At 36.0% G+C, this 16,963-nt stretch overlaps 1 protein-coding gene across 1 annotated transcript in view; it reads right to left on the bottom strand.

Moving 5' to 3' along the window:
• The window catches only part of MARCHF1 (membrane associated ring-CH-type finger 1), a 123,363-nt gene extending 110,316 nt beyond the window's left edge, over nt 1-13,047 (bottom strand). The window contains exon 1 of the mRNA XM_070948721.1: nt 12,931-13,047. The gene's annotated coding sequence lies outside the window, so the exon portion shown is untranslated. The remainder of the gene's footprint in view (nt 1-12,930) is intronic.
• Between the last annotated feature and the right edge of the window lie 3,916 nt (nt 13,048-16,963).

The following is a 16,963-nucleotide window of genomic DNA, read 5'->3' as shown; positions in this document are numbered from 1 at the left end:
ATTTTTTTTCTTTGCCCCTTCTCAGAAATTTTTTCAAAGTTTGAACAAGTTTCTTTTGTAAATCCAATATAAGAAAATCATCAAAGTCACTTTCTTGGTTTCTTATTTTTATATCCCATTTAATTATTAAGACATCATCCAGATTTGTTTGTTTGTTTGTTTTATTGTTTTTGGTATCTCCAATGTAACATTGGAACGTATGAGGAAGAAATGGATAAAGGCAGACTCAACCATCACAGCAGAATGAAAAGCCAGCAAGTATATAATTCCTTTTCAGACAAAGAAAAGAGTTAAGACAACCCACAAATGCACCATACAGTTTCTGCTCAGAGGAGACCACAAGGCAGTGAGTTTAGGTATGAGAAACATGGAGATAACCATCTTTTGAGCACTTTCAAAAATATATTGGATTTGCATACTTCCTTTTCTAATCACTTTCAGTAATTGCTTGTTAACTGATTTTCAGTTATGAGGTTGTGGATCAACATGTTGTAGACCACTGGTAAATTTCCTTCAACCCTTAGCAAAAGAAATTTTAAATACAAATTTAAGGACTAAGCAAAAAAATTCTTTGGAATATACACCAAAAGAGAGATTAGAACTTTTATTTCAGATAGTTAAAAATGGACTAAAAATCCAGATGGATTTGAAATAAGATTTTGGATTTAATTATAAGAATCCTTCCTGTGGAAAATGTTTTTGTTTTGAATTCTCTTAAAAAAATAGTATGAGAGATTGAAGGCCACTAGAGGGAACCAGAAGGAATTAAAGACTACAATTGAAGGAGAACAACTCATTTCATTAACTAATACAGAATGAAGCAAAATATTTTAACACTGAGCATATTGAAGAATATTTTTGAAGAATGGACTTAGAAGTTGATTTTAAGAGTGTCTGCCTCTAGAGAAACACTGTGTTTCAAAGATGTTATGAAAGAGATGTAAGCTTTATCTGACATTTTCTGACCTGAAAATGAATTTAAAAATGACAGCTACAAGAATGATATTGAAAAAGTCCAGGTCATTTCTTCAATTTCTATTACTTCCCATACATTCACTATTATTTGCTAATGTGGGAATGAAGTACAGGTAGTCCTCAATTTATGATCACAATTCAGCCCAAAATTTATGTTGTTAAATGAGAAATTTAAGTGAATTTTGCCCAATTTTACAACCTTTATTGCCACAGTTATTAAATGAATCACTGCAAATGTTAAATTAGTGACATGGTTGTTAAGTGAATCTGATTTCCCCATTGACTTTGCTTGTGAGAAGGTTGCAAAAGGTGGACGTATGACCCTGGGACCCCACAACCATCATATATATGAGTCAGTTGCCAAACTCTGAATTTTGATCACATGATCATGGAATGCTGCAATGGTTGTAAGTGTGAGAAATGGTCACAAGTCACTTTTTTCAGTACCGTTGTAACTTTGAACAATCACTGAACAAACTATTAAGTTGAAGACTACCTATACAGTACATATGTATTTTAGGTTTCCTTATTGTAACGACTCATTACAGTAAAGCATTTATAGAAAGGCATGCAATTTATAATTATATAGTTTATAAAGCACTTCAAAGCAACAAAACATTATATAAAGCAGATGACTTCAAACAAAAAAAGAACAAAAAAATTCATGCGTCACAATTCATATTAGTTTTTAAATGGTTAATTACAAATTATACAACAGTGACAGAATTCTTAATTTATAAATATACACTGTGTATCTTACACTTTATAAGGAAACTATAATTTGGAAGGTCTCAGCTTGTATGCTGTGCATAATTTTACACCACTGTAGCTAATTAAACATTTTAGTGTAATCATCTGTCTTGTTTTTAACATTGCGCCAAAAGAAACATGAAATCAAAGTGATTTACTCTTCATTAAGGATGGATATCTGAACTGCAAATATACAAATATAACATGTAAATCATGTCCAGTCCATCACTATGTGGATGGAGACCATGGCAAATATTAGAAACAAGATACAGTATTTAATGTAGGTTTCTGAAAACCATTCAAAGCAATTCTTTAAAATGAATACTCAAGAGCTTTGAGGCAGCCACAATTTTCAAAGGATGAGCTTGGCTGCTTCACAGTACTTTACTGTTTTTTTTTTTTACTTGAGCATGAATGCCATTGGATCAAAGCAAATCAAGGCAGTAATGCCTTGGGTACATGTACTTTCATACTGAGAAGACCAAGAAAAAGCATCAGTGTCAAAGTCAAGCCTTTGAAAGATGTGGATGCCTCTCTGCCCCAATTAGCAGGTTCAGAAGGTTGCTTTAAGAAGTGGCTCTCCAACAGCTTGTGCAAGCATCTCCAATACACAGACCGATACAGAGGAACAGCATCCTGCCAAGGGCCCTCAGCTGGAGTGCAATCCAGAGACAAATCCAGGAGACAGTATAAAAATATAAATTCAGGATCAGAGTCACAGAATAAGTCTGAATAAAGAAAATGAATCATGAATCATCCAAAGAAGGTCCATCAATTATTCATCAATTTGAATAGTATAATCAGTTTAAACTGATGAAAATTAGTGCAATATTGCAGTTTAAAGGGGATCAACCCTGTCAGGTAGAAAGGAAGCTTGGTTGTGCTAAGTATTTTAAATAAGGCAGGAATGCATGATTAATTATAACAGCAAATCCCACTGATAGAATAACGAACAACAATGAAGAGATTAACACTGTTCAGACATTCCATGTTTTCTCAAATGTGAGAAAATATCTTTTCCAGGGATAGATTGCTACCCTATTTCTTTGCTTGATCATCTCACCTTAAAAATAATCCTAACAAATCAACTGGTTCGAAAAAAAATCCTGTCTGTCTGGCTCACACAAACCGGTTGCTCCAGCGGCATGTGGTTTGGTGAACCAGTAGCAGCGGCAGCACGTAACTCCGCCCACCCTTCCTGATGTCGTTACTTCCTGGTTTTAACCAGGAAGTAACCCATTTTTGACCCTCTGCGCATGCGCAGAAGGCTTTGCACATGTGCAGAGGGTCAAAAATCGGACGTGACGATGGCGCACACACTTCCAAACCGGTAGGGAAGGTAAGTAGATTTCACCCCTGGACCACACTTAACATTTTTGGGGAATTGAATACCACCAAAGCAAATTATTCTGTATCACATAACAGATGGATTTAGGAAAAGCTTTAAGAGAGTATTCTTTACTCCTTAACTAAGATATTTTGACGTCTGTTATAGGATTTTTCTCCCCACTTCATTCTCAAAGCAACATGAAATTCTAACTAAATTCCAACTGTATGGTGGGAGGGAGACTATGTAGCTTGAAAAAATGATATTTAAGGGGATTTATATTATCTTATTCTTACTTATTTTAGAGCTTATGCAGCACTTCTGCTTCAAAGGAGAAAAGGTGCTTTGGGGCCTACAGAGGGGTACATGTTACCTCTCAGCAACTCCATACAACAGCTGCACCTTTTACTGAGATTTTATAGTTGTTTTGACAGCACCACACAACTCAAAACTATTTTGATTACAAATGAGAATCAAATGAATATTTTACAAGTCACTGTGGACAAATATCAAACAAGTATGTTCTCTGTTACTCATCCCTGTAGATTTTATCCTTGCACAGGAATAACTGAAATTTATCCATTTAAATGGGCAAGCAGAGGCTTCAAAGCTCTCCAATGTATAAGCATTTCCAGTATAATTAGACAGTTCTACTTGTCCTTGTTTTTGTGGCACCATTTTTACAATCTCTTTGTATCTGGCAATCAATTCTCAAGTTGAAAGTACACTTTAATTTATTGAATAATGGCTATATGTTAAAACTGTGGCTTATTAAATTTGTTAACCAATTATATCTTGAACGTCTTCAAGTTACAATGCACAGTCTGCTATTTCTCTACCTTTGTGGACTCAGAAATCAATTGCTGAACATAATATAGGGTGAGGCCCTAAGTCAATAGTGAACAGTCACACTTATTTGATGAAACAGCTATGATATTTTAACCTCCCATGGTCTTCTCTTGCCTCTTTCTCTTGCTAAACGCTGCTTTTATGATACGTCTATATACAAAAAAGAAATTTGCTTTATGCAGCATTTGCTGCAAATGCAATAGTAGAATAGAAACCAATTCTCACTGAAATAGCAACTGAGTAATCTTACTGCATATTATAAAGCTTTTCTTTTTAAGAAAAACAATGTGGGAAAAAGACTGTGCAGAATCATTCTCACTTTAAAAGTAACAAAGATATATCACCTTAAGAACATTTTGCACCTCCATTTGAGAACTTTCATTTGGAAGTTCAAACTATTTAAAAATTCCTGTGATTTTTTTTTAATTTAAAATGGGCCTTCAGGATGAGAGATGTTTTGCTAAGTTCAGAAAATTCAAAGAAAAAGTGTTAAAGCAACAATTTCTAGTTATTAATTGCAACAATAATGTAGAAGTCAAGGATAATTGCTGTGCACTGATTTTTCCTTTCCTCGACCTTTTTATGTATAACATTACTTTTCCAACACTATTATTAAGATGACTTAATAGGATTGAAACATTTATCTCAAAAACATGCAATAGAGTTGATGATATTTCAGTGGCATTTTATTTAAATATTGAAAAGTTGATATATATGTGAATAGTAAAAAGTTTCCAAAAATTAAAAAATGCTAAATTATTGACTGTACAACAGGGGTCGATGGACCGGCACTGTTCCATGGCATGCCAGAAACCAGGCCACGCAAACAAGCAAACCCATCCACGGGATGCAGGTAGAATATGAAACGATGCCCCCTTCGGTCTGCAGAAAAGCCTGTCTCCTCAGAACCAGTCCCTGGTGCCCAAAAGATTGGGGACTGTGGCTGTACAATGTCAAAATAAGCAAATTATAATGCTATATTGTCAAGAGATTCTTATAATCTTATGATGGTGATGATCACATGCCATCAACTTGTGTTAGCCACCACATTCTATGTAGTTAACCAAGAATACAGTGTTTATTGGGAAGATAAGGAACTATTAAATTAATTTAATAATTAAATTTAACATATTAAGATTAAAGCTTTACTTTGTCTGATGCAGATTTAAAATTGCAGTTTTTAAAGTCTGTTTCAAAAATTCTTCATAGATAAATTATTGCACATTGATGAGAAAATTAACACCCAAAAGGTATTATTTATTTTTTAAAAAAGGAAATCCATTCAGACAGTAACCAAAAAGCAGTTTAACTAAAAGACTCAAAGCACTATTGTTTGATAACACTAATATGAGTAAGGAAAAAAATGAAAGGATGAACAACCTGGAAGAAAAGAATCTGATCTTGCCAATGTCTAATATATAATTCTGGACTTTTGCTCTGATACATCATTATAAAGCTACATCAGAATCATGGGACTGCCAAGCGCAGCTGCCATTTCATTTCAGAAAATACATGGCTACTTTATAATGCTCCAAATAGATGCTATATTCATGCTTCTGCCATCTTCAAAGCACCTTTGGATGCTGAATCCAAAGTAATAGTACAGTTGTACAGTATAAGTTTTATTGATTCTTGTTAATACTCATTATTGTGTACCATATACAACCATGTAGAAAAATACTGTAACAAAATAGACCATCATGCTGTGCAATGCCAACACAATACGAGATATGTGTGATTTCCACAGCTGCAATATCTTTTGTTCCCCTGTTTATATGCCCTTATATCTCTTAGACCATAAGTATACAAATACGCCTCTAAGGGCGAATTGTCCAAAATTATTTGAATTCAAATGCACAAATGCAAAAATCCAATTGAAAATCATTAAGCCTCTCAAGCTATTGTAAGGTGAACCATCAATGGGCCCGCATACAAGATCAATCCTTAGTACAATTTTGCAAACCATAGAATATATTTAGAGTGGATAAAATCAAACTTTTTTGTCGATTTGCGATTCCTGAAAAAAGGTGTAGATACTTTATTCAATAACAAAATAGTGTTGCATTTGTTCACATTTTGGACTCTTATTTTACAAATCTTTTTGGAAACATTCAGGTCCAACTGAAACCATCAGTTATCAACTTTTCTCTATATCCACTTTCAAAGATATTCTAAATATAAACCATATCTGAGCTAATGCATAAATTGAACCTTACCATAAGTAGTCTACCTGATTATTCTTATCAACAAATGATAGAATCTTAATCCTAAATTTACAATGTATACAATGACCAAACAGAAAATGACTAACAGGTCAAACGCACTGAGTACAATTTTGGTTACCTCAGTGTTTGTGTCTATAAAGTAATGTTTCTGTGTACTTTCTTATTCACTTTCTTGAAAACAAAAATAGGTCAGAGCCTCCAACCAAAAAAATGGCAAAACCAGGCAGAATAAAAAGTTCAATTAGTAGTGACTGAAAATATTTTACTATAAATTAAGTACCCAATTTTAGAAATCACTGATATCCAATCTGTCCAAATCGCAGTTGTTTTCTCACAAATTGTTTTCATATAAGTATGTATACACTTTTGAAGAGAAGGAGAAATTATACGTGAAGGGGAAGGATGAGAAACGGAAATTGTTCATGGAAATCTGGACTCAGTTATTCTTAACTCTATATTAAGTTCTGTTGAATTTAATGTTTCATTAAAGAATTCATAGGATGCTGCTGTACTAAAAAGTTTTAGTATGTAGACCATCCTATAAGCCTATGGGTCTACAAGGACAAAAGAAACCCTTTGAGTTACTCTCAAGTAATTATGTTTAGGATTCAATCATGTCCAGCCAATCTGTGAAGTTTATTCTCCTCATACAGTTCTCCATTTTAAAAAGGTGAGTGTGTCCAGTGGAAAATATCTGTACCAATGAGACTATCCAACAATTCAGAATCTTTTTATGGAGACCCTATGTATGTAGACAGCCTTCAAGGTTATAGAAGGCTGTAAATTGTGAAAGAAGATAAGAAGATGACATAAGGCTCAAAGAAATCTGGGACCAGGACACCGACACATTCTGTCTCTTGTATAAATCTTATTTGCTAAGAGCCTTAGATCTACTACATGTACTCTCATTGACAGTCTAAAATAAGAATTTGAAAACACACAAGGAGCCAACAGTTTGTCACATTACCATTACAATTTTTATTCACCATTATAATCATCTAATATATTCTGTAGTCATCAGCCAGCATTGTGAATATTTTTTCCTATTATTAACCTTTTATAACTTGGCCAAAGTCATCCAGCTGGTTTTCATGCCTAACGGAAGTCTAGAACTCAGTTTCCTAGTTTCTAGACCAGCATCTTAATGCCAGGACCAAACTGTCTCTGTAATATTCTATTTTGTTTATCAAAATGCAGTTTTGGAGACATATGTATCCAAATGTGCAGTTTTTATAGCTAATATCTAAAACAATGTACAACTTTTTCTATGAGCATGACCTACAACAACTTGGTCAAAAACTAACTCTTTAGTTTTTAAAAACAAATTAGTATAAATTCTCATAAGAATTTAATCAATGCAGATGTTCAGTTTCCATAGATGAGAAATTGAGTGTCCTTGTGACTATTTCCTTTCTGTCTGGAATATTTACCCCTTTTAAAGCAGTGTCCTTTAGATATTCACTGAAGACTTTGTATCTTCCCTCTGGACTTCCTTGTGTGAACATTATGAATAAATGGTTTTGCTTTATATTGCCTGGGATAATATAATGATGGAATGGATGGATGTTTATTTTTCCTTCTATACAAGTTGTGCAGCTGACTGCAAAATTGTAGTAATTTTTACATAGTGGCTATACTGACTATTTAAATCTTATAATAAACATATACAAAACGAACACAGATGTTGATGTCTTTATTAAGAGACTAAGTAATTACATGCACTAAAGTATCTACCAAAAAAAAAGGCACTATTAGTGCTACTTTTAACCACCTGCATCAGCTCAAATTACCTAAACAGGACATTAGCAAAAATTAATGTCATACTGTTCAACAATTCTGTTCTACCATCTTTTGCATAACAGTTATTGCACTGGAACAAATTCACCAATTAAATATAAGACACAAAGACCTAAGAGTAAATAGAATCAATGTTGTTTATCCTAAAACTTAAGAGGCAAAAAGCCTAACAGACTTATGAGAAGGTCATATAATACCTACAACAGTCGAAAGTCAAGACAATAAATTCTTTTTTAAAAGTTGTCTGGATCTTTTTTTCCCCTCCTCAGAAGAGCATGGAACAGAAATATATATTTTTGGAAGCTCTCTAGCATTGATTAGCACCTTGATGGAACTGTAGGAAAGTTTCTCAAATTTTATATAATTATCAAAAAATGCTGAGGACCTTCTGTCACATTTGAAGAGGGATGTGACATATAGCAAATCACTCCAGTGTCTTCCCTTAAAAACAATTATTTTCCAAATTGTGCTCTGAGATAAACTACTTTCATGAAATACTTTTCTCAATAATTGTAGTAATTTGAAATGTTTCTTCTTCCCTTTTTCATCTTTTTTAACTATGGATTTTTTCATAAATAAAAGCTTACCAAAATTTTAAATATTATAAGCTTGAAATATTACACCCCAATAGGGACCAATGCAATACATAATAAACCTTGATAACTGTCCAATGTGCTGAAATTATTCATATTGGTGTGCTCAGGTAGTAAGTTATGAAAAATTTAATATTTCTGATTTTAAAACCTAAACTTTTAAATGAACAATTCAATATATTTATTTCTAGATTAGATAACATTTCAAATTCTTTTGATGTAAATTAAGCTACATATTTCACTTAAAGTTTGCTGTTCTTCAAATCAATTCAGATCTTATATGACTCCTTCAGAATTATTCTATCAAATGAAAAGAGTAAGATTATTTTCCAAATGTTTTATCATATTTATTATATCTCCCAAGATATTTCAGACATGTACTTCTTTTTAAGTCTCAAACTTTCTTCACCATACTTTCAATAACTGTTGAAAAGGGCAACAAATCTTAAATGGTATATGCTGGGAAAGCTAAACAAACCATTGATCATGCACCTTAAATATAATTTCTCCTACATTATGTAACCTTTTGAGTACTAATACTTGACTCTATTTAATGCAATTCCATCTGGCAAGTTAAGATGAGAGACAATGACTCTCAACCCACGTTATGACTTTTCTTTCTGTATTTCTTTCTGTACGCTAGGTAGGTAAATTACAGAATTCTTGAAGTATAATCTCTTCTGCTAAATTTTAAGAAATTTAATTTTCAGTCACCAAGTTCCAATTGCAAAATATAAATGAACAGTCATAGTTTTGAGAGTTAAATAGGTCTTGTATAGCCTTAAGCCTAGTAAGACCTGCAAACTTTCCAATCAGTATTTCATATTCAAACTACATCATTGAATTATTCACACTGGTGAATTTTATTAATATTCATGTTCTGGAATATATATCATTTACTTTTCAAAAGGCACTTTAAAGTGTTCAATCTACAGTAATTGATGTTTGGTCTCATTATTAAGCCAAGAAGTTAGGAAAAAATGCTGCAGTTCATCATAAACCAAAGAGCAGCAATTAATATTTTCTTACTTCAGCTCCATCAAAGAATGTTCTACATTTTGCAAGAATAATAAACAGCATGTATATACAAACACACACAAACACATGGAGGGGGAGGGAAAGAGTGAAAGAACCAAGAGAGAGAGAATATGCAATAAAACTTAAGTGTTCCTTAAATAAGTTAAGCACAAGTATTTTGAGTATCAAATTGTTAAAATGATTATGTTTAGGATAAGCGGAAGACTGCATGGCAAAGATGGAAAACTAGTGGGGGAAGGTTTCAAAGAGATTTGGAGGAAACTTACCAGGAGATTCTCAAAGAAAAGATTTTTAATTTCAGACAAAAGTTTTTCAAGAAAGCAATCTATCCTTCAGGGAAACACAAATTATAATTTTTATTCTCAATTTCTTCAGATCAGAGTAAGTTCCATTAGGCTTTCCAACATTCTCAAGAAAGTAAGCAAATGTCTTTGATTTGGGGACATGACATTTCCCCAGGCTTCAGCTTTTCTACTGTACAATTTTCATAATCCAGGTCTATGCTGACTGAGAGTTTAATATATTTTGATGACATCAAGTTAGAGAAAGCAGTTTAGAGCATAATCTAAGAATTTTCAGTGTAAAAGATTTCTTTGGAAGACAAATTTATGTGGAAAGAATTTCCTGATGACAAAAGTTTAAGAGCCATTAGAAAGCAAAACCTAGATTAGGTTTTCACTTAAAGACAGGAATGACAGGAATGTATTCCCTTATTATGATATATATTTTAAAAGTATGAAAATGTCAAACAGAAAAATAACTATGAGATCATTTATGCCAATGAAAAAACAGTGTTCTAAATTGGTGCAGCCAGAATCTACTGATGTCATCCAAATAAAGAAAGACATTGAAAAAAAATGTCTATGGAGATTCTCAGTCATCCAGGTCATAGTTGTCCTAAAGGTGCTTTTTCAAAAGGCAACTGGACTTTCTTGTTTTTCCTTGAAAACATTTAGCTTCTCATCACTTTTTCAGTTCTGACTGAATGGTGGAGGATGGAAGGATTTATAAATGAGGAACATAAATCCTTCTATCTTCCACCATTCAGTCAGAACTGAAGCAGCTTCTTGGATGATGACCAAACTATCTTCAAGGGAAAAAAACCCAAGAAAGTCCAGTTGCCTTTTGAAAAAGCACCTTTGGGACAGTGAAGAAAATGGATCTTGAATTATATAGCCTCAAGCATAGTCTGACAAGAGTTTGAGGGGTAAGGAATGAAGCAACTCATCAATTTCCAGTTACAGTCCTATATTAAAATAAAAGCACATAATTTTATTTAAGCATTCTCTAACACAGTTAAAATGCAATGATTTGTTAAATATACTTCTCTGTATGAGACAGCATAAAAACAGACTAAATCTGCAAGCATAAAGAATAAACTGAGGTGCAGCTTAGAAAATTGTGTAAGGCAAAGTATAATATAGCTTGAAGATGATTTCTTTGTCTTTGAGGATAGAAAGGGGCTAATTCTCTGAAAATGTGGGAGTCAAGATTTTGGCATCTATTAAAATAAAGGATGTATAAAGGCTTTTTATATTCTTGAACTAAACTTAATTCTAGACTGAAAATACAAAGAATTCTCTATTCCTACTGATATTGTACACGCATCGTTGTAGTGCAGTGGGTAAACAACTGAACAGGTAAGAAATTCAAAATAGCATATGACAGCCTTGCCACACATTTTTTTTATTGATGAAGTTTATCAAAACTTGTCATTCCTACAAAAAAGAAGAAAATTAATTTTCAATGTTTTATTGTATTATATTTCTAAATCTTCCTGAACTATTTCTGTTGTCCCACCATGAGATAATACAGTATATGTGTATTGTATATGTATACAAGCAGCTCAAGCTTCCCAAAATAAATATTCCCAAATTAAACGTTCCTTTCAAAATAAAATAATAAGGAAAAACTTTTGAGGAATGTTCTAATGTTCCATAATGGATTTTGATCAATACTAATTTTGTGAACCTCATACAGAGTTTATGGGTATCAAATTACTTATGTAATTTGTACTTACATATTACCTATGTAAATGTACGGTAAGAAATTAACTTTTTATTCAATCAGGATAAAATCTTATAATTGTTTTATTAATGGCTTCTTTCTTAGACACCCTTTCCCTTGTTGATTTTCAGTTGATTCTCAGCAAGTGAAACTCTAATATGATACTTTACAATCATCAGTACTTTTTTAATATCATGATCACACCTGATCTATCTGGGGAAAACAGCTTTTTTTTTATAGAAACATAAGAATATTTGTAGCTGAAAATGGGACTCATAATCTCTACATTAGTAACAAGCCAACTGGCAGATGACAAAATTTAAGTCAGGGGTCAGTAAATCACCTGCTATTTTATACTAGTGCATAAATTGCTCTCTGGAAATCATATAAACTATGAAAAAGAGTTATAATAGGACACCAATAGAAAATACAGGAAATCTTTCTCTATTAAATATCCCCATTTGTTTTGTTCTCAGTCACGTTCATTCACAATTGAAAATGTATGTTAAAGGTCAATTAGGAACGTTTACAAGACAGCATAATTTTAAAAAACAAGCAGCTTCTTCTCCACATAGTATTAAAGCCTTCAGCCTGAACCACATTTATAGCATTTATTTTTCTTAGATGAACCAAGATCATTGCTACAAAACATGCTTCCTTTCTTTATAAATATAATGTATAGGATGCTAGATACTTAGATCTCTAGAATGTCCTAATAAACAGTGACAGGATAGGGTTTGGGGATTTTTTTGTCTTTTTTTCTCTAAAAGAAAAGAAACAATGGGATGAAAAACAAGGGCAACTCAGAAGAAATAATAAATTGTGTATTTCAGAAAATTTGGTAGACTGATGCTATTATTACTGACTGAATGCCTATACATGGCATGAAGATGTTTTGATACAATTCTCTTTTGAGACATTTCCCCCATAGTCTATGAAGAAGATGCTTGGTTGACTTTTAGCATGCCGTCTGAAAAGACAGAAAGAACAGTCTCTATTGTTTGCAGAATCAATGGACTGTGTTTCTTCTTCTGTGCCTCCCCACCCCCTTCCTGCAAAAGTGCCCTTTCAAAATGTACAAAGCTGACAATTCACATTTTTTTTTTAGTGTTGTCCCCTACACAAGTGCTTATTGCTTCCCAAATGTGGGGGGGCGGAGGGAGTTTGCATATGAGAAGCCTCTATTAGGAAAGCACCCAAAGAGAGCATTTCAACTTGCAACCATATATTGGATAGAAGGGATATTCCCCATCCTTATTCTTCCTGATGAACAAACAGGGATATTTCCACCTCCTCCCTCGCCCTTCCCACCATTATTTGTCATAATTTGTCACTCAAGCAAAAACCAAGGCTCCCTCCCTCCTCTTACCTCGACTTCCCTGTTCTTCTCTTTGTTTCTACCTACGGAACTTCTCCCATTGCTGGTCGTCTCTTGCGCTGGAATTACCGAGATCCGCCGGAGAGGCATTTGGACCAGGCTGTGGGTTGCCTAAGCCTGATTGGACGCCTTTCAGCTTCGCTCCCTCTGAGTAGCCCACCTGGAAAATTGTTCATATCCTCGCGTGGCCGGAGCCTGTGCCTTGCGAAAAAGCGAAAGAGCGATTCGGAAGATTTCCTTTGAAAGAGGGCTGGCTGGAGGGGAAGTGAAAAGCAAGCAAGCAGCAACAGCAGCAGCCCTGCCCGTGACTTTCAGGCAGAGCGCAGAAAGAGGCGGCCGAGAAAAGGCAGAATATTCCAGGAGTTTGAAATTCTCCGAAGAGGCAAGAGAGTTCCTGCGAGTCGGGAACTCCGCAAGCTTTGTCACTGGAGCAGCCTCTTCCCCGCCCCCCACCCCTTCCTCCAGAGCATTGTGGGAGACAATTCAATGTCTCTGTTACCTAATAACTGTCATGGAAACGAAGGCAAAGCTGGGTCTTGATTAAAAAAAAGAAAAAGAAAAAAGGCGTTCCTTTTCCTCTCACGGCTTCTCGGGCGCTTCCATTTTTTTTGCACGGTCGCTTTGGTGACTCCTCGTTTGGCCGCCCGGCTGTTGCCTCCCCTCCCGAGACAGAGCGAGGGAAAAAGCAGCCAGCCGCAGCCCGCCTCGGCTGGTACCGCCTGGTGCTCTAGCGCTGCCTAGGTAATCAAATTAAGGGCACAGGCGAAAGGCGCTTAGCGTCCTATTTTGGAGCCAAATCTCTTCCCCGGAAGGCACCTCCTCGCCCTGTCCTTCAGTTAATCTGCTTAGGGTTCAAAGGAGCTGCCCCGAAGGGGAGGGGAAAAGGAATGCTTCATTCAACCTAAAATAACAAAAGTGGTGCCGACAGAAAAAGAGCAGCAATTGCAAACGGGCCTCCCCGGGGCAACCAGTAGAAAGAAAGGAAAAAAAAAAAAACAATTTTTAACCCTTTCCTTCCGCATCTTCAGCAAAAGTACTTAAATGGACACGACCCGCTGGGCCGCTTTCTGGACAGTTTTGGAAAAGGGGAGTCCCATGACAACAAGAGATGAGGAGCAGTGTAGTTTAACCAGTAACTCCCTTGCTGAGAGGGAATTTTCATAGGGCAGCATAGTGCTTGGTTTTGGGGATTTTTTTTTTTTTTTTGCTCTGAATGGGATTCTAATTTGGTGAATTTCAAATTTAATTAATTTTAATTTAATTTAATTAATTCAATTTATATGCCGCCCCTGTCGGAAGACTCAGGGCGGCTCACAATACAGTTTAAAAAATCATTATAAAAAAACATTTAAACATTAAAAACATTAAAAACTCATTCACGCCATTCATGGCCGGATCTCGCCAGATCACAAGAGCGAGATCAACAGCCCCAGGCCTGCTGGAATAGCCGGGTCTTCACCACTTTTCGGAAGGCTAATAGGGTGGGGGTGGTCCGGACCTCAGGAGGTAACTGGTTCCAGAGAGCTGGGGCAGCCACAGAGAAGGCCCTCCCCCGCGGGCCTGCCAGCCGGCATTGTTTAGCTGATGGGACCCGGAGGAGACCAATTCTGTGGGATCTTACCGGTCGCTGGGAACTATGCGGCCTCAATTGATGCTGGGAGAGGAAATGCCAATTGTTTTTCCCTCCTAGGGCAGGGCACGTTGGTTTCTTGATAGACCTTTCCTTTCTGTCACCTGTGCCACCTCACTCCCCTCGTTTTGCCATACACACTGTGGAGCCTTTCTCCTTTGTTCTTTTAGCTTCATGCGTCTCAAACAATTTCAAACTGCCTCTTTGAAGTTGAATCTATCTAGGCTTTTCTGGATTCCAACAACTCTTCCAACTGGGTTCATACTGGAGCAGCTGAACTGCAGCCAAGTACCAGGGAGAAAGACTGGAAGATCTCTGCACTTTCTGGAGATGGCTAGAACTTCACCTTCACATAACAGTGGGAACTTCAATAAGATTACAGAGGGAAGACATGTACTGTTCGAATGATGCAGAAAAAAATGCCACCTATTTTATGATTCCCCATCCCACAGCTTTCTTTGTATGAGGAAGCAGGTTTCCATCTGGCTGTTGGATTTCTATGGAAGACAGCATCAAAGGCCTGAAATGGCTTCTTCCATCCTCTAGTGCACGGGTGTCAAACTCATGGCATCACATTGGCGTCACGTTGCCATCACATGACATTTTGCAATGTTTTTCCCTTCACAGAGCTGGGATGGGCGTGGCCTGCATGTGACACATCAGGCCTGCAGGCTTCCAGTTTGACACCTAGTGAATGCTTTTGGCTGTAATTAGAAACTTGTTTGCTGTTTGCAAAACCACTGGCAAACAGTTGCAAAAGTTGTCAGTTTCTGGAAGCAGGAGAAAAGAGACATTTAGCTTGCCTCCTAATTACAAGGACAGTATACCAGTTCCCACCAGTATGGGAATGGTGAAGCTCCAGGCATCTCCAGGAACAGTTTATATGCTGTGCAATAATGAGGACAATTGTCTTTCACCAGGGACTTAGTAGAAACTAGAGAGCAGGAGGAAAAGAATATAAAGGATCAAAATGGGTTACTTTAGACTTATAAGGGAACATAAGAGAGATATCCATTACTGTACTGCTTGCATGCTCGTCCACCCAGAGAGTTGTAGAGTGCTGGAGGCAATCATACCTAACTAAACAGTGTTCCTACAGGTCAAGGCACAATTTTTCTGCTCTTACTTGAATTCTGCAAGTATCATCAGGTTCATCATTTTGACACAGGCTTTTAGTAGTCTCCTCTGGCTGTCCAGGTCTACACCATTGTCCTGGAAATCATTGCCTGATATTACCATCTCCTTCAAGACAGCCCAATAAGATTCAGAAAACCTCACCCCTGCCTGAGGGTTTGTCGTCCATTTCAACCCTCTGCTATCATTTTTAGTTCCTCCTACAAACAGAAGACCAGATCACTGAACTCTAAACTTTATTTCATGGCCAAATTTTAGTCAACATTTAGCAGCATTCCACATAACTCCAGCCATGAAGTTGTACTTGAAGAAAAAGAAGAAGTATTTTATGTCATGCTCACAGTTCCATGTAACATCCAGCACTTTCACTGTGCTTATAGAAATCTTTTATTTTGCTGTCCATCCTTTTATTCCCATAGTGACGTGTTCCTACCTATTTTTTATTTTCATGTCACACTGTGGTCCCTATATAGGATCCTGCTGGTATGCATGGAACATTAGGACTTACTATGCTGCTAATTTGGTCTTTTTGCTGACATGCTGCGGTATGGCTAAAGTCAGGATGAGGGAAGAATGTTTGACCAGGTATTTAATCCCATTCTGGTACATGAATCACCTTTCTACTGCTGCAGACTGAACCTTGCACAATGTTTTCAGCAGGCACAAGAGACATCCACTACCTGAACATTCTTTCGATTTCCATTCCCAGAACAGCCAGCTGACCTTTTCTGTCCTCCTTCATTAGTGGCATAACACAAATCTTCCTATCCAAGTTTTGCCAAGTTCTGAAGAATGACAAGAGAGATGTACAAAGTAAAATTTGCAACTCACTCCATTTTAGCTGATATGGTGTTCTTTAGTGGCCCTGGACTACCAATCAACCATTATGTGAAGAGATGGTGAATTACACTACCACACAATATCTACACTCAAGTTCAAGAAAGAGTTAATTCTTAGGCCTACTTTGTGGTAATTTCCAAAAATGATCTTTGCATTGATAAAAATGTGCTCAACAGCCAGATAAACTTCCACAAAAATCTCTCTCAGCTACCATTGTTAGTCCTAGTTGAATTAATGAACTATTACCAATTCACAATCCATGGGCTGTGTTGCCAACAGCAAACTGGGATGGCCCCCTATAAGTATTGCTGGCTGCAGTATTTTATCCTGCTGTTAAGGTATGGTCACAGATTTTTGACATGTTGAGCAATTTCAAACAAGGCTGCCTGTGTCTTCTAGAAGTTGGCAAGGCAGCAGTAA

The sequence above is a fragment of the Pituophis catenifer genome, unplaced genomic scaffold (genome assembly GCF_029215685.1).
Source record: "Pituophis catenifer annectens isolate HBS135680 unplaced genomic scaffold, rPitCat1.0.hap2 SCAF_8, whole genome shotgun sequence".
NCBI lineage: Eukaryota > Metazoa > Chordata > Lepidosauria > Squamata > Colubridae > Pituophis > Pituophis catenifer.
Note: the sequence above shows the minus strand (reverse complement) of the source record. Positions and strands in the feature narration are given on the sequence as shown.